The following is an 18,036-nucleotide window of genomic DNA, read 5'->3' as shown; positions in this document are numbered from 1 at the left end:
CAGGCTGAGTTTAAATGGTGAGAGCACCCTGGACAGGGTGGAGGGTGCCTCCTGTGCCACTCCATCACCAAACTGGCCCCGCTGTGCCCCTGTGTTCATCTCTGCGTGTTCCAGCTCCTCCTCACCATCAGCTGCACATTGTAATTCTTAAAGCATATGAATGCAATGGTGGTGATGGGGGAGAAATCAGGGCTCTTCTGCCAGGCCCCAGGAAGGAGGTGGAGATCTCTGGGCCATCCAGATGTTTGCAAATTCACACAGAGAGCCTAAACAGAGCAAAAACGAGCTGCGACTGTTCTACGCACTAAAGCTGTTATGGTTCTAAGCAAGGTCAGCCTCCCTTGCAGGGACACCACAGCTGCCTTAAAGGACTCCTGCAGCAAAGCTGCAAGACCCAGGAGCAGATATTTGCTCTCTGGAACAGCTACGGAGGTGTGAGGATGCTGTTGGAGCTGTAGCTCCATGACTGCATCCAGGAGCACCACTGAACACCACGGCCTTAAACATCCCCCAGAGCCACCTGAAGCATCGACCTGGTCTGAATGGCTCTGAGCCATCAGCAGCAGCTTCTCCTCCTCGTTCTCGTGCAAAGAGCAATGAAGATTTGTCATGATGTGAAGCAGAGGGAGATCAGGGTGAGACATTTAAGAGCCAAGACCCTGCTCCTCTGTGTGAGCTTTCAATGGATTGTTCCCATGACAGACATTGCACGAGTGGTCGATTAAACCACCTCAGCCTGATTCCCCGGAGCTGTGCAGCTTCAAAAGCAGCAGAGGAACCAGCCAGCATCCCCATCTTCCACTGCTGCTGGGTATTCACTTCACTGTTGCTCTTTTTAAATGAGGAGCTGTTTAGCTCTCGACCCACGACTGCTCTCTCTTCATTTTCCTTTCATTGACTGAATTGCATAAACCTGCCTTTAAAAAACCAAGCCAGAAGATGCAAGCTGCTGCTAAACCCGACATTCCACAGGGCCATCCCCCTGCTTGCAGCATCTTTCCCCACATAGACAGAGAAGGAAAATAAGGAGACATAATAAGGGAAAGGACAGGTCAAGGAGCATTAATTACAGATGGGTTCTGGCACTGTCAAATGAAACATCCGTTTATTCTGTAACTTAAAGTAGTGGGACTGAGGTTTCTACCACATCCACACTTGACCCTTTTCTACTTCCCTCCTTACACCCTCTCCTGGGCTATGATTTGAAGGCATTTATGAGCCAAACGTGCTTCAAACAACTTGAAGCATCTTAGAAAAGGCTTCCAGTACCTCTGAAGAGCCTCCTTCAGCAGGTAGCCAGCAGAGACCATTGCTCTGCCAGTTTTCAAAGCAGAATGATTTGTTCTCTTAAAAACCACTTGAACCTTCTCAGTGGCTCCTTTAGTTACCGAGGAGAGGTTTGGGGGAGGAACCGAGGAACGAGTTTCTTCAGTGCAGCCAGATGGAATTCCAAATCCCAAGTTTAGTCAGGGAGCTAAGGGGAAGATGTCAAAACACGCTTTCCATTAACGCAATAGCAGCAAACACAACCGCTTTAAAATGCTATAGACAAACAATTCCAGTGCTGCCAACAGAACCTTTGCCAATACCAGTGATTTTATAACCATAGTAAGTGTAAACCAACAGCAACAGAGTTGTAAGTCAGCGATATGGTATTTTATTCTTAAATATTTGCTTGTGATGCTAGTTGACATCAGACGTCAGTAAAAATAACCTATAGCAAATGAGATGTTGAATGGTCCCATCTGCCTGTTTCACAGGCAAAAAAAAAGGGGGATTTTGTTACTCCTGAATTTCCAGTTGAGTCTTCCAAAACAGAAGGGTCAGTCTCTGTTCTTATTTAGCATGTTGTAAATCAAAAGCAAATGGGTTTAGTTCAGTGGTATAGGTCAGGGGAGTCCATGCAATCGAGCCATTAACAGCAGCTTTTAAAAAGCAAGTATGACATTCATTTTCTGCAGATGGAAAGGGAAAAGAAAACACCATCTCCTCTGCATCTGCACTTCAGCTGCTCAGACAGAAAAAGCACTCCGGCAGCAATAATGCACATTGTTCAGCTGAGCATCCACATCAGCGTGGTTTTCCTCCCATCACCACTATATGCCGAAAGTCAGCTCATCCTCAACATGGACATGAAGCTATGGGGGGACCTCCAAAAGTCAGCTCATCCTCAACATGGACATGAAGCTATGGGGGGACCTCCAAAAGTCAGCTCATCCTCAACACGGACATGAAGCTATGGGGGGACCTCCAAAAGTCAGCTCATCCTCAACACGGACATGAAGCTATGGGGGGACCTTCAAGACATGGACTCAAAGGAGCACCACAAGGAGTTTCTATGGAGTTCACAAGAGACACCGGCTTCTCTAGGAAAGAGGCAGGTCCAGCAATGGCGCCAGAAGCCACTGGCAAAGAGAAACAGAATGAAATTTAGGAAAACTGTCTTTACAGCCTTGCCCTCCAGTTCCACGTGTGAGTGCTCCCGTGTGTCCACAGGGGAACGGTGCTTATGCTCCTGCAGTGGGAAAACACCCACTGATGTTATAAACCCAGCACAAGGCATCAGGACAGGGATTTCACCTTCCAAACAGCTCTTCAACGCACTCTTATCTCCAAGGAATAACACAGCCAACCTGCTGTACCCAGCTGAGGTTTAAAGAGGTTACAGGTCCAACTTCCAATTCCCTACTAGCCTAGGATGGCCATAAGCCAGCAGTGCAGAACTCATCCAGAGCCAATTTGCTTTTCTCCAGCAGAAATAACTGCTTAATGTCCTGTAATTCAATCCTGATATATGAAGAGAGCAGTTAGAAATCAGGAGACGCATTCAAAATGTTCACTGTGGAACATTTTGTTGTCCAACATCATAATGTAAATGCATCCAAAGAGCAGCCAAAATGAAAGCTATCACAAAAATTCCTTAATGATAGACTAATAAGAGACACATCACCAAAGTATTGGAAATTCTTTGGGGAACATGAATACGCATTGCAATGTATGAGCTATTACTTCAGTTATTTGGTGGCATTTATGAAAAAAGCTGGAGTTTTAAGGCCATGAGGTTAGCATACAGCTGCAAAAATTCAATCCAAGCCATAAACTGTCTCTGGATATGTGCAAAGAGAAGGAGTGTCACTGAAACGAGCCTGTGTTTCTCATCAGGTACTGCAAACAGAGCAAGAAGAACAGTGGAGTTTAGCTCAGCTACAGTTCATCTTCCCCAGTAGATTTCACTTCCTGAGTGCACTCTACATGTGTGTTCATTGGGACTGTAAAACAGCCTGAAGAATGACCCCACTTCAGCAAGAAAACCCCCAATCCCTTTACTTCCCCCAAGGAATTGCTCTAACAAAGTCCAGGGGTTGGTTGCTTGCTTGGTTGTTATCTTTGAAGTCCTCAGGACCAAAACATAGCTCTGAGCCCATCTCCACATCTTCCCCTGTAGCCCTTTGAAGAAGGGAGGCTAAAATCTCAGTGTCCAGGAGGGGAAAAAGGCAAGGGCATCTGCACAACGGGTTGTGACAGGGCACGAAGGCAAGCAAGAATGACACCAGCCACAACAATGCAATGGTTTTGATCAGTAAAGCAGCCATCGCTTGAGGATTTCAAAGCACTTTATAAGTACGAATCTTTACAGGTCTCCCCAGCTCAACTTTCTGGCTCCTGGAAATTGGATTTTTCCTTAATGGGAAATGGATGAGAAAGCACTGAGCAAATAAAGCCACATTTCCCAAACGGATCCGGAAGTATCAATAGATGTGGATTCTGGGTCAGAAGAAGATGGGACTTAGTCAGTGAGAGCACAATCCCATCGGAGAGTCTAAGGTGGCACAGAAATCCCAGTGAGGACTGGGCCTGAAGGCAAGGAGGTGCACTGGAAGTGTGGAATAAACATCCTTCAGTGTGGTGTGCTCTTGGAACTACACTCGATCATGATGTGTATATATATATATATATACTACACTCGATCATGATGCGTATATATATATATATATGTGTGTGTGTGTGTGTGCGCACACACATCTGTGTATACACAGATATAGCCCCAGGGCCTGCATAAGCATACAGATCTTATTGTGACAAACACACCCTCAGATGTTTTGATACCAAACTTTCTCTTTTCAGTCCCCATCAAGGAAGCGAGGATTAGTGCTTCTTACAGATGAGATACGAAACCAGAGCTTGCAGGGTACCTGTGGAGCTACAGACAAAGCACATTTTCCCCCAGGACAGCAGTAGGGGACTTAATTCCTGAGCATTATAATACGGTGAATCATGGTTTTGAGTGATTGCATCCATGAAAAAGATGCAGAAAAGTAGCCAGTCCACAGTTTGTATTTAGGAGAGACTTACACTGCAATCCACTACCCCAGCTCATGTAATCCACCGTGACAATGGATACCATGGGATAAACAGAAAGGCACTGCCTGGCCTATACTTGTGTCCCTCTGTCATCACACCCTGCCTGTTAGGAATCAAAACGCTGACTCCCAAAGGCACCTCTAAAACCCAGGTGTTTGTAGGTTGAGCACCAGCACAGCAGCTTGTGCGTCACACATTCCCTCCATGACAGCATCGGGGGTGTTTGCTCTCAGCGGAGGTGATCTCTAAGGGAGTTCTCTATCTTAAACTGCCTAATGATCCTCTACCTGGAGCTGGCTCTTCCCTTGGCTCTTCCCTAGTAACCAAAGGCTGTGGCGACGGCGCTTCCCAACAGTACAGGGATGACGCAGCAGCAGCCGATGAGGCATCGCACTGGAATGTCTTGGATGGAGAGTGCAGAGGAGGTTTCTGTGACGGATAAAACCCCTCTGCCAGCACAAAGTCATTAATCCCCGTCTTTGCTGTAAGACAACCTTTGCTCTGCCCCTGCCCTGTGAGCACTCTGGGACAGAGACCAGCCCCAGTGTTCTGCTGTACTTCACCAGGACAACGGGGTGCCAGGGTACATTGGGGCATCCCAGCACTGGAGCAGCTCCAGCATTCACAGGGTTTAACTCAAGAAAGATTAAGTAATGAACTGACTCAGAACTGCCGTAGCCAGGTAAACCCCTGGGAACACAGAGTTTAGTGGCACAGAACTGCTGACTGCACTTCTTAACCCACAAACACGTTGAGGGGTTTTGATGGGCTTTTTGGTTGGCTTTAACTGTTTTTTAACTCCTGAGCAGCATCTCAATTGGGAAGAATGAAAATGTGGAAAACAGCAGTGGTAAGGACCAAAAAGCACTTTTGTGCTCCAGTATAATTTGACACGTGAATTACGTGGCTCACAACCCCTCACCTTCCACAGCTGTCTCTAATGGTTGCATACAAGGTAATACTCTGAAATCTAAGCCAGTCCATTTATTCACAAGGCAAGCAGCAGTTCTCTCATCTAAGTGCTTCCTGGATAAGTGCCTCCTACCTGGTGAATAACTTCAACCAGCGTTGCAGTGAGGCCATCGCTGCTGCATCCCAGTGGAGGGCTGCTGGATGCCTATACATGATCATAATAAAAATTACATGCTCAGTGCCCTGATTTCTCTCATCATTATAGTTCTAGGCACAAAAAACCACAAGTCCTTGTGGCCCAGCGTCTCCCTGCTCAGTTACACAGAGCCAGTCTGGGGGTTTTACCTTGCAGCATGAGGTTCCTTTACCTAAAACCTGCTGAATACCCCCCACCAGAGATGAGGAGGAACAGAATAACTGAGCTAATTCCCCAGCCAAGGTGAATGTTTGATCAGCTGTGTGTTAAGCCAGAAATTATCCAGGGTAGTTCCAGGGTTGTCATGGTGGCAGTGGGATCTTAGGCTGATACTAAAGAATAGTCTCACAATGACTGACTGGTGGCAGCTAAGGAAATTGCTTTATTATGCTGAGGTTGTTTGCTTATCATCATTCCACTCGGGCCCTTTCCTTTCTTTCTTCTTCCCCTGATGTTTCTTGTCAGTCTTAACTGGTGACATCTCTAAAAGAAGGAGCATTCTTAACTACAGGCTCAGTTCAGTGGGGCTCTTCGCTCTGCATTAACCTCGAAGAACCAGCAGCCACATAATCACACAATCCCAGACTGATTTGGGTTGGAAGGGACCCTAAAGCCCAGCACGGGCTGCCCCAAGGCACAGGCCAGCTCCTGGAGAGCAGGTACTCTGATGAAGTCTCTCTGCCACAGAAGACAGGGACGTGTCTCAAGCTGCTGGTCTTCACCGGAGCCATTCCTTCATCACAGCAGGTACCTGCTGTGGTTTGTCCTCGGGCACATTCAAACATTCTCCCCATAAAGCCAGAGAGGAACCACCTCAAACAGAACAAAGCCATTACTGGAACCGGACGGTCGCAATATGCACCAAGGAACTAAATGACCCATCAGTGAGGAGCATCGCTGCACCCAATGCGATTATTACCTCTGTCAGCTTCTTGCTTACAGGCACTGAGGATTTCCTTCAGTGCAATATTGATTTGTGAAAAGAAAAGAAAGAATCTGTGGCTGGGTTTATTCCATTTCCATTATCAAAGTCATCACTGGCATGGCACGAGGTGACCTCTGTTTCCTTGAAAGCAGCTGCAATGTTCAGTTGCTAATCTCTTGTCAAAGCTTCATCACTACAATATATTTGTCTGTGTCTCTAAGGTGAGACTTTAATAAGCTCAGGAAAATAAATTCCTAACAGAAATCTCCTGTAGGAAAAAAGCAACTTCTCAAACATCTTTATGTGACTTTTCAAACCCCTTCGCTAGGCTCCTTAACTCCTACATAACACCAGATCAACACACCAAAGCTGTTTAGAAAGTTCTGGTTGGGAAGACTCTGGTTCTCTGGTTTCTGTTGTAATTTCACATACTCCTTGTCAATCGAATGCTTGACGGTACTGCCTAACCCCAGAGTGTTGTAAGCGAGAGGAGCATCCCTGGAAGAGGAAGATCTTTGCATTCATTGACATGAAATCACACGTCTACACATAACTACATATTGCCAGAACAAGTCCCCTGAATTAAGGACATTTAAACTTTTCTAGTCCTTCTGGTTTAGCTGGGGGAAACAGAGACATCAGAGAAACACCACCCAAAGCCGAAGGTGGGTTTGGTTTTTTAACTCCCTCCCCTAAGTGCAAACGGTTTGTGCATTGAAATAATTTCCTCTGTGCTTTCTGTCTTAAGAAAGGTGACTGTCTGGAGGTAGGGCCCCATACGGAAGGATTTCTTTTTGTTCAGTGTATTAAGGGGTCTGTAGCTTGTGTCAAAGAAACCTTTTGTTGCCTATGTATTTATGGCATAATTAGTTCATACACTGCTTAGACAGAGATAGCCTGACGTGAGAAAGCCAGCACATTCTTAGACAATAAGGTGGATTTGTGTTTGAACAAAGCAATAAGGAACTGCCAGGCCAAATAAGACAAAAACCCCACATCTCAAAGTGCAGACTGCAGACAGAAGCTTTGCATATGCTTCCAACAGCAGAAACATACCCCGGGATCAGGGAGCTGCAGGCACGGGCGTTGGGTGCTCCTCTCACAGCACCCACGGCAAGCCCTGGCACCCACGGCAAGCCCTGTGCTCCAGCTGGCGGGTGCCCGGCGGGAACGGCTCTGGCATTTGTTCCGAGGGAGGGAAAGAGGGAAAACTCGGTTTAAATATAACTCGGCAGCCTCCAGCAGCAACTTTGGCTGCGAAGCGGAGCGGGTGAGATCCGCCTGTTGAATCAGCAGAGCCCTCCCCGCGCTGTGACTCCGCAAGATGCTTTTAGCTCGGGAGTGCTAAAAGCGAGCAAGGAAAATCTGCTGGAATGAACGCGTGAGAGCAGCTCTGTTTACCGGCCGCTATTAAAGTGAAAACACGTTGTGATTAAACAGAACAGCTGTCAGTGCGCCGAGGTGTTACAAGCGTGAGACTATTTAAAGACAATGACTGGCGCCATCTATTCCACTGCGCTCGAGCAAGGAAAAGGCACAGTTATCAACCACTGACTGAGGCTTTCCGCGCACAGCAGCCCTGAAGAGGCTTTGTGACGGAGAGGGTAGCAAGTACAGAGGTGACTTTTAGTGGCAATGAGAACTCCCAAGTGGAGAATTTACCCAAACAGAGAGCCAGGACACACGAGGCCAGTCAATGTCATCGGAGGCTGCTCACAGCTTCAGTGATTATGGCCTCAAATTACCAGAACAGATTTCCACGTGCAAAAGTCTGGAGGAAGTGGTTTTTTAAGGTACCTTCAGGTCCTTCACACGTGATTTAACAGTGACTCTCACTAGATCATGCACAGCCTCAAGCCTTGAGATAGGTGACCCTGTCCCTCCCTCCCTGCTGCGCGGGACTCAACAGGACGCATGATGCCAAGTCCCTCGATGAAGACAGGCCTCCGTCTGTACATCAAACCTCTAAACTTACATACAAAGCCTCCAAACTGCTCTCTGAAAGGGCAGATCTGATGTTAAGGGAGGATTTGCTGCACTGGGCTATGGCCCCCAGTGTCTTGCCCCCTCTCTGGTTGCCGTAGCACAGCGCTGGGATTTCACGCTTGCGCAGAGCCTTCCGGAGCAAGCGGAGCTGGCAGCTGGGCCCCAGGACAGGGACACGGTGCTATGAGAGGAATTCATGAGATGCAAATGACACAGCAGGGAAATGCAAAGCAGGCACTGTCTGGGGGAGTCCCCTGTGAAGTCTGAGGGACCTGGTCCTCACATTCCTCTGTACCAAAGGATGCTCTCACAACCACGAACGCACTGGGATCATTCCTGTTCTGCAGAAAGCCAGCAGGGACAAAGAAATTCCACTTATCAACCCCTCACCTGCTTTTGTGCACACCTTCACCCCTAAGGCTGAGATCCTGCAGCTACCTGAGAACCCAGATTCTGCTTAAAAAGGCATTTCCAAACCTCACCATTACGGCAACAGCTTTGAGAACATAGGCACCTCCAAAACCCAGCACATGGGTGTGCACCAATGGTCCTGCAAGTGTGGTTTTCCCTCACCTGAATTCAGACATCCAGAAGTGAAACAGAAACCTCAGCCGCTGATCTAACCCATCCTGAACCACGTCGTAACCATGAGAGAGCCTCCCAAAACGCCTTCCACCGGACATGTAACTTGAAAATAAAGCCTAAGATACGACTGAATGCATCTTAAAGGGACTGAGGCAAACTCAGCCTGCAAACAGCAGAGGCAGAGAAGGATCCCCAGGCTTTGGGAGCTTCAAGTTTATGCTTTGAGACTGATCTTTTTTCTTAGCCAGCAATTACTCTCTGCTCTCCAATGATTTGTACCGAGATTGAGTTGAAAAGTTTGGCCAGAAGCAGATGAATAAATCCCTGACTCGCAAATGGATTTCAAGCTGAGGATGATCGGTTTAAGGGTATTCCAAGTGCAAAAAACCCCATGAAGGAGATTTAATAAAACTACTGTTTACTCCACCTTGCTCTTTCATTAGTAAGTTTTGCTTCTTTCAATAGCAAACCCCAAAATAAAGACTTTAGAGCAGTTATCTAAGCGAAAAGAATGGAAAGATTTAATCAGACTGCAGGAACTCACTCTTGAAATAGGCACATACACAAAATCCTGCTTTAACAGGAGGTGAGTCTCGTTTCACAACGCACTTTATTCAAAACAAACAGGAGAAACCAAGTCAGGAATAGACGGCAGAGGCTTAAAAATAGGACTTAGTGCAATTTTCGCTCGTTTCTAAGACTAACGACGAAGCAAGCGCTGGGATCCGAGAGCTCTGGCGAACTACAGGGATGTGCTGGAGTCGGAATGAGCCCCCAGCGGGGATGGGAGGAGTGCGCGGGGGCAGCGGAGGGAAAGCGAGCGCAGGCAGCGCGGCTGCCGGCCGCGTCCCCTCGCAGCTTGCCCCGGCTCCCTCCGACCGCTCAACCGGACACCCGGAGTTACGGGAAGGGACGAGGCGCGATGAAGCCGGAGGCGGGGTGTGTGCGGGGTGCGTGCGCGCCCTCCGGTCCCGGGCAGCGCTCACAGCACCGCGGGAGGGAAGGGGGGGGGGGGGCGCTCCGCCGCTCCCAACTTTCCCGGGGACACCGAGGGCCGGGGGGGGGGGGGGGGCGGAGTAGGGAGATGGAGCAGGGGAGAGGGTCCCCCCCCCGCCTCACCGACCCCGGGGGCGGCCATGAAGCGACCCGGCCCCCCCCCAACACTCACCGCCGCGGGTGGGATCCGCTTCCCCCCCCCCCCCAACCCCGCCACCCCATCCGAGCCCGGCGGGGCGCGCATCGCCCCCGCTCACCTGCCCTCCCCGCCGGGCGCCGCGGGCTGCGCTGGGCTCCGGCCGCCGGGGCCGCGCGTTGCTCCCGTTGGCAAGTAACAGTCTCCAGGGCTACGGTCACTATGGCGCCTGCCGCCGGGTCTCGAGGCAACTGTTGCTACCCTCTCCCTCGCACGTCACCGCCCGGCCCCGCCCAATCCGCGGCCTGGGGAGGGTGGGCGTGTCCGGAGAGGCGCCGCAGCCCATTGGCTCTGTGGCTGTCTGTCACGAGAGGGGAGGGATTAGGAGCGGGTTGGGCCAATGGGGATGGGGAGGAGGGGCGTGGCGGAGAGTTGGCGCGCGCTTTGGCGCTCCGGCGCGGGGCGGGGCGGGCGCGCGGCGTCCCGCGCCGACGGGAAAAGTTCGTTTCTCCCCCGCGTTCGGTGTTCGGACGCTCCCGTTGGATCCCGAGAAACGGCCGGAACGCGGGGGGGGTGATCGGAGCTCCAAGCTCCCCGTGACATCAAACCGTTTCCATAGCGACCGGCTGTGACGTCACAGCCATCAAAACCGGGGGGGGGGGGGGCGGATGGAGCTGATGGAGAAGCAGGGAGCAGGATCCTGGGTTAGGGCTTGTGTGGCCAATGGGATGAGGTTCAGGAAGGCAAAGGGCTGCGTCCTGCACTTGGGCCACAGCAACCCCACACAAGGCTCCAGGCTTGGGGGAGAGCGGCTGGAAACTGTTCATGGGAAAGGAGCTGGGGGTGCTGGTTGATGGAGCTGAACATGAGCAGCTTGTGCCCAGGAAGCCACCAGCATCCTGGCCTGGATCAGCACCAGTGCGGCAGCAGGGCCAGGGCAGGGATTGTGCCCCTGCAGTGGGCACTGGTGAGGCTGCACCTTGAATCCTGTGTTTGGTTCTGGGGCCCTCACTGCAAGAGAGACATTGAGGTGCTGGAGTGGGGCCAGAGAAGGGCAGCGAAGCTGGTGCAGTGTCTGGAGCACAAGTGTGATGAGGAACTTGTCCTGGTCTTTTTGCAAAGAACAGCCAAATCCTCTTGTTTTCTGGCAGTAACACAGGCTGAGTTTTACATCTGCCCCTAAGAAAGAGCCCGTGAAGGAAACACTGATGCTATTAATGTGATTTTTCTCTTTTTCACCTTTCATTTGCAACTTTAAACATACTTGAAAATTAAGATGTTTCTGTCGGTCAAATTCTTTTTGCAATCAACAGGTCTTAATAGTATTATGGTGATGATGAGCCTGGCCATGGCTTCGTGGTTAAGTTTTGCTCCTAAAGAATTAATTATGAATGGAGGAGAGCTTTAGAAAGCAGGGGGGATTTGTCCTTCTTCCACTCTCACCAACACACATCAATCAACCTTGCTGCTTCGGAGCTGGCCTGAGCCATGCAGATTAAAACCAGTCCTACGTCCAGGGCATTTCCCTGAAGTTGAAGTGACTGATAGGTGTGCAGTGGCCAAGACACTTGCTTTAACTACTGGGGAGAGAGGTGCTTTGCTCCCACATCCACTCCAGTTTCATTTAATTCAGCCGTTACTGCGTAATGAAACCAATCTGCGCTCTGGGTTGGCCTCAGCTCTTCCCCATGGTTTTTGAAGGCAGGTGCTGCCAAGGAAAGCAGTGTTTTTTATCAAGCTTTATGGAATACTTCTGTTTGTGGTGGTTTTGTTGTTTCCCCTGGCTCTGCTTCCTCCCAGCTTCTTGTGCCCCTCCTCACTGGCAGAGCATGGGACCGAAAAGTCCTTGATCAGGGTAAGTGCTACTGAACAATAACTAAAAACATCAGTGTGTTATCAACGTTGTTCTCAGGCTAAAGTCGAAAACACAGCACTGCACCAGCTACTAAGGAGGTAAAACATGACCGTTACAGCTGAACCCAGGACACCCCCCTTCTCCCCATCACCACATGCTTTTCAGATGCTTTCAAAACTCCCCATCAGCCACTCCAGGATGTCAAGGATCACCTTACTGACATGCAATAAAAAGCCTTGAGGATGTATTTTTCTCTAACGTTTTCTGAAAAGTATGTCCCTGCCTAAGCCAAGGAAGTGTGTGGAATTTGTACCCATGGAGACTCCAATAACACAGCCAGCTCCAATCGCCGCAGGATCATTAGTTTTCTTACCTAACATACCAGGAAAGGAGTAAGTGGAAAAGAGAGGGACAGAGAGAAAATCCCTGAGTGAGGAGTGAAGAGATGCAAATTAGAGAGACTGGTCTTGCTGGTTAGGTAGCACTTGATCTGTCTGCAGATTTGGGGTTGGTATATCTGCTTTTGGAAGTTCACTAGGAGACTTACGCTGGAAGCATCCACAGAGTGTGTGTCTGAGCACCCAGGACGTGTCAGGTGAGGTTTTAAGAAGTTGCAAAGTCTCTCAATGGGCTGTAGGCCCTTAAGCCAAGGATATTTAGAGAGATCAGCTTTTAGGTGAGGGTGTCAATGCTCACCAAGCAGTAATATAGAAAGCAGAGATGGAATGGTTTTTAAGAAGTCATCTAATGCACATAAACATCCACCTTTACCATGGGAAATAGAGACCAGATTAATCTTTCTCTTAACAGCACCTTCTAATGTGTTTGAAGGCAGTTCTTATTTCTTCCCTTTTAAATTGAACAACCCTCTGTTTTTACTGTAAGGAAAATCCAGGCCTTTCCCACACAAGTGCTATGTAAACAGTTATTTTCGATCCTGCAATACTGTGGTCACCTATGCCTGCTTCAGCACCATTATTGCATTTGCCCATACTGAATTGCAACACGTTCATTTTGAGTCATTACTCAAATTTACTGAGAGCTTAAAGAAATCCTCCAGAAGTGCCTGCAGTCCTGCCCAGTTTAGCTGATTGCCTGCAATGTGTTGCTGCAGGTCTGTTATCACTTCAGGTTTTAGAGCACATTCTCCACTGCACAGCATCTGTACCTCTGCAAAAAAAAACCCATGTCCAGCTCTGGGACAACAGCACAAGAGGGACGTGGAGCTGTTGGAGTGAGGCCAGAGAAGGCCATGGAGATGCTGCGAGGGCTGGAGCAGCTCTACTCTGGAGCCAGGCTGAGAGAGCTGGGATGGGGCAGCCTGGAGAAGAGAAGGCTCCTGAAGGGGAGACCTGAGAGCAGCTCCAGTGCCTGAAGGGGCTGCAGGAAAGCTGGAGAGGGGCTTGGGACAAGGGCCTGTAGGGACAGGCCAAGGGGAATGGCTTGAACCTGCCAGAGGGTAGACTGAGATGAGCTCTTAGGCAGAAGCTCTTCCCTGTGAGGGTGCTGAGGCGCTGGCACAGGGTGCCCAGAGAAGCTGTGGCTGCCCCATCCCTGGCAGTGTCCAAGGCCAGGTTGGACACAGGGGCTTGGAGCAAGCTGCTCCAGTGGAAGGGGTCCCTGCCTGTGGTAGGGGGTTGGAACTGGGTGAGCCTTAAGTTCCCTTCCAACCCAAACCATTCCATGACTCTATCAGTTGGATGATACCCTGCAATACCCTGAAATACCCAGCACACAAGTTTTGATTAAGCCCTACAAACCTTGAAAGTTCACCAGTTCAGTCCTGGGAACTTGGGGAGTGATCACAGGGACCTGTCTGTCACCTCTTCTGTCAGGCTGATCACTGGAATTATTTTTCCCTTGTTTCCTCGTCTGCATAAGCCAGACCTCATCCCTCTCAGTGCAATATCGGGCTGGGTCTTGGGGAAGGAACCTTCCTAAAAGAATCCTGAAAGAATCCCCTTCTTGGGGAAGGAACCTTCCTGAAAGAATCTGGTGGTATGGAAAGAGAAGGAACTGAGCCTGTTGGAAGGCACGTTTGCTGCAGCTGTAACACATACCCACAGGAGGGCACATTCCTCAAAGCAAACTGGAATTCAGCTCAAATCCATCCCCGCTCAAAGGCTCTGTGCAACTTGATTTCACTAAAGGGAGGTTTTGACAAAATCTCATCTTTTGATGGAAGAAAATGCTCTGTACAGATGGTAGGGTCCTTTAAAATCTCATGTTTATCTGTGAAAAATGCTGTTGTTTCAGTTGCTGGTGATGAAACCTTCAATGAAGCTGTTCCCTTGAATTGTTTTACTGAAGAAATGAAAAAGTTCCCAATAATTAAAACCAAAACAGACCAAAACATTGCCTTTGGGGGTTTTCTTGCTTAAGTAAAAGTGTGCTTGTGTTCAGCCAGTTTTACTGGGGAGAATCCCCTTTTTGGCACAGGTATTGTTCTACCTGAATGCTTTCTGTGTCGGGTTCCCCCATCCGTGCTGTCTTTGAGTGACCTCAGTGCATTGGGTGCAAAAAAAACATCAGGAGCCTGGACCTGTGGCTCTTGGAGTCTGCTCTACCACAGTATAAACAGCATCATCCCAAGCAAGCCAAGAAGATTGTCTAAACTACCATAAAGGATTTTCTTTCCATATTATCAGTGATAAAATTTAACTTCACAATCATTTTAGATGGGAGGTGGGATAGGTTCTGGTTTTGTACCAACATCTTCAGAGGGACTGAAGCAAACTGAAGCAATGGCTTTTCCTGCATGGAGCTGCACATCCTTCGAGCACCACAGTGTATTGACAACACTGGGTGAGAACCTGCTCCAACCACAGCCCCAGGAGTGCTGTCTTCTGCATCATAAACTGCTGCTGGTCAGACAACAATCCCCCTCAGTTCTTTAGCCTGGGCTTTAGAGGATAAATCTGCTGTGTGGTTGTGCCAAGGCCATGCTGTAATTTCCCAGTGGCATCAGAGCACATCATCCTTTGCACACATGTCTTCAGCAGGAAACTGAAATCCAAGCTGCCACTGCTCAGTTACAGGATGCTCTGTGCTGTCCTTCCAGCCTTACCCAGCCTGAAAGCACCCAGGGCTGAAGTGCTGAAGACAGGATAAAGAAGAAGGGGAGTTCAGCCCTTCCCTTCCCTTGCTCTTTCTTCCATCTCCCTTGGGTGGCAGGAGGTATGACAACAGTCTCTGGCACAGGCTGCCTGGCTCGATGTTTCGATGACGTGGACTTTCAAAGAGGTTACGACTCTTCCCAACCTTGTGTCTTCCCCCAACATCTTTTTAGCACAGCTAGAAACCCAAATGCTCTCTTTCCTTTCAGTAGAATTAAAGGACTAAGCATTGATCTGACGCATTATGTGTTTGCTTTGGCTGTAGCTGCCTGGAAATCCTGTAAAAACCATTGGGCACAGTCATGGAAAAACTGGAGTTTGTGGGTTTCTGTGTGCCACTCCCTGCAGGGAGCTGCAGCCTCCTCGGCTCACAGAAGCTAGAGGAGGATGTATCCCCAACTCGGATATAGTCAAAGATAGACATATCGATATAACTAAATCAATGCAGCTTTTGTCCACACAACTTCTGTATGGAGGCAACTTCTGTGTAATTCAGCTCCCAATCACTGACTAAAACATAAGGGTTTAGTGGAACTGCTGTCCACTGCAGAATGTCTTCCCTGGTGCAGTGACTTTAACTGAGCGTTCCTCATCCCGTTGAAAGGAATACAGGGAAACTCATGTGCTGACCAGGTAAGCTGGGGCAGAATTCCTTTGAAAACCAGCCTGTGGGAGGACACAACCCCTCTTTGTGAGTGTTTGCAGTGGTTCAGGTCACTTGCACCCTGATCAGGGACAAAATATGAAGTCTTACAGAAATTTGGAACCTGGCTATTAAACAGAAAGGTTCAGCTTGTTCCTATGGAAGTTCAACACGCTCCTGACTGTGAGGATTGTCAATTCCAGCACTTTTTTACTAGAACGAGTTTATGTTTAAAAAACACAGGAAAATATTAAGTAGCCCTGTGGATTATTAACATTTCTGTCTGAATTACAGGTGCATAGGTCATGCTCCATACCCCAACCACAGTCAACCAGCAGCAACTCCTCTGCTTGTGTTGTCACCAGCACACAATAGTATCTGGACTCTGTGCAACCAAGCAATAGCGCATGTTTCTGTGTTATTATCTGCTATTCTGTTTGCAAATCCATCCCTTTCCTGGTTATAACACAACTTAAACAGGGAGGACAAACAGGCAACAGCCTTATTCTGCTTTGGTAAACCTGCCTGGTAAACACTGTGACCAAAGTCCCTCGGCTTGGGAATGGGGAAGCAAACCCACTGCTCTCATCCTACAGCAGCAAAAGGAAAACCACAATTCTTTTGCTATTGAAGTGCCAGAAATGCAACTGGTTTTTTTCTGACCTGCCGGAAGGAACTCTTTCATATGAAGACAGGCTAAGAAAGTTGGGGCTGTTCAGCCTGGAGAGGAGAAGCTGCGTGGAGACCTCAGAGCAGCTTCCAGTGTCTGAAGGGGGCTACAAGGATGCTGGAGAGGGGCTCTGCATCAGGGACTGTAGTGACAGGACAAGGGGTGATGGGTTCAGACTGAAACAGGGGAAGTTCAGGTTAGAGATAAGGCAGAAGCTCTTCCCTGTGAGGGTGCTGAGGCGCTGGCACAGGGTGCCCAGAGAAGCTGTGGCTGCCCCATCCCTGGCAGTGTTCAAGGCCAGGTTGGACACAGGGGCTTGGAGCAAGCTGCTCCAGTGGAAGGTGTTCCTGCCCATGGCAGGGTTGGAACTGGATGATCTTAAGGTCCTTTCCAACCCAAACCATTCTATGATTCTATGTAACTTCTGCATACATCTTATTTTGGAGCAAATGGCTTTCCATCCAATTCTTTGTTGAAAGTGAAGTTACCTGTGAGCCTAAATAGCCTTGCAATTTGGTTTTAGCTTCAATGTTCAGAGGATCTAAGCAAGACCTCCAAAAAGAGGTGATATCTAATATCAAACTAAATTATGATATAGACTAGAGATTCTAATTCTGTGATCTGTGACAGCTGAGAGTTGGATGTGAACCCAGGACTTCATTTAATGGGGGATTTTAGTCTGTCTCTTTCTCGGTGGTGGTGGTAATGGTGTGAGCACAGTTTGGGGTTTGCTTTGTTGGCTTTTTTTTTCCAGAGAGACCTACACCTATTTGCTGTAAACCCTTTCACGTGACCAGAAGGGTGTTGCAAGTCCTTGGTGCAAAAGATAACATGACTTGTTGGAGTTTAGACATTATTAGGCAACAAACAAGACTCTTCTGCCTCCCTTCCTTCCCTGGGACCATGCGCTTAGCACCGTATTTTCTCAGTGCATTTACCCTCCTCTTGTTGAGCTTCACATGGAAATTACTGATATAGTGTATTGCCTCCACTCTCCATTATCTTTCAAGTCAATGTCCTGAGGTGCAGTTACACTTGCTACCAGTGACTCTGGAATTGGAAGCTTGTGAGTGTTATCAGACAAAAGCTAGCCCAGAATAGCTCACAGACCCAGTGCCCAGGCTTGATGGGAAGGCTGATAAAAGTTGTGTAACTGTCCTGTGTCATTTCTGTGGGCAGATATGACTTGTTCCATATGGGGAACGATTAAGCTGAAGAAGGAGCTTATTTCCACTCTTTCTGTGCCACAGCTGTGGATGATTCTTTGCTCGAGGTAAGAAAGAACTTGCCAATGGAATTCTTTTTGTGTCACCAGAAAGTGGGGTGATGTTCCGGAGGTCACAGGAAACCTGTGGCCAAAAAGAATGCAGCTCATGGCAGCAGCCGGCCTCTGCCTCACCAATAAAATAACCCCTGACCGGAAGAAGTGTCTGCACACCAGCGTTTCTAACCACACTTGGGTGATTTAACATGCATGATGCATGGCCCCAATCTGCATTTATCCCAACCCTTGTCAGGGCATTTACCTTTCCACTCTTACCCTCTGAGGGGCATCCCTGTCCTTGATGGCATCTTCCTCCACCTTAGTCTTATGCTGCAGCAGGTTGAATAGCTGCCGTTGTCATGGCAGAATAGAAACATGAAGGCATCAGAA

General features: G+C 48.8%; 2 protein-coding genes across 6 annotated transcripts in view; one reads left to right on the top strand and one right to left on the bottom strand.

Moving 5' to 3' along the window:
• The window catches only part of RFX2 (regulatory factor X2), a 52,339-nt gene extending 41,828 nt beyond the window's left edge, over positions 1–10,511 (bottom strand). For 2 of the 5 annotated variants that reach the window (XM_061466803.1, XM_061466804.1), the window contains exon 1: positions 10,220–10,511. The gene's annotated coding sequence lies outside the window, so the exon portion shown is untranslated. The remainder of the gene's footprint in view (positions 1–10,219) is intronic. The other 3 variants (XM_061466806.1, XM_061466807.1, XM_061466805.1) reach the window with 2 other exon arrangements.
• Positions 10,512–10,574: 63 nt separating this feature from the next.
• LOC133276202 (acidic leucine-rich nuclear phosphoprotein 32 family member B) overlaps positions 10,575–18,036 on the top strand; it is a 101,684-nt gene continuing 94,222 nt past the window's right edge. Inside the window, exon 1 of the mRNA XM_061466809.1 lies at positions 10,575–10,579. The gene's annotated coding sequence lies outside the window, so the exon portion shown is untranslated. The remainder of the gene's footprint in view (positions 10,580–18,036) is intronic.

Source organism: Pezoporus flaviventris, unplaced genomic scaffold, assembly GCF_033815535.1.
Source record: "Pezoporus flaviventris isolate CSIRO_AGI_PZ_B2104156 unplaced genomic scaffold, CSIRO_AGI_Pfla_v1 ptg000043l, whole genome shotgun sequence".
Lineage (NCBI taxonomy): Eukaryota > Metazoa > Chordata > Aves > Psittaciformes > Psittacidae > Pezoporus > Pezoporus flaviventris.
Note: the sequence above shows the minus strand (reverse complement) of the source record. Positions and strands in the feature narration are given on the sequence as shown.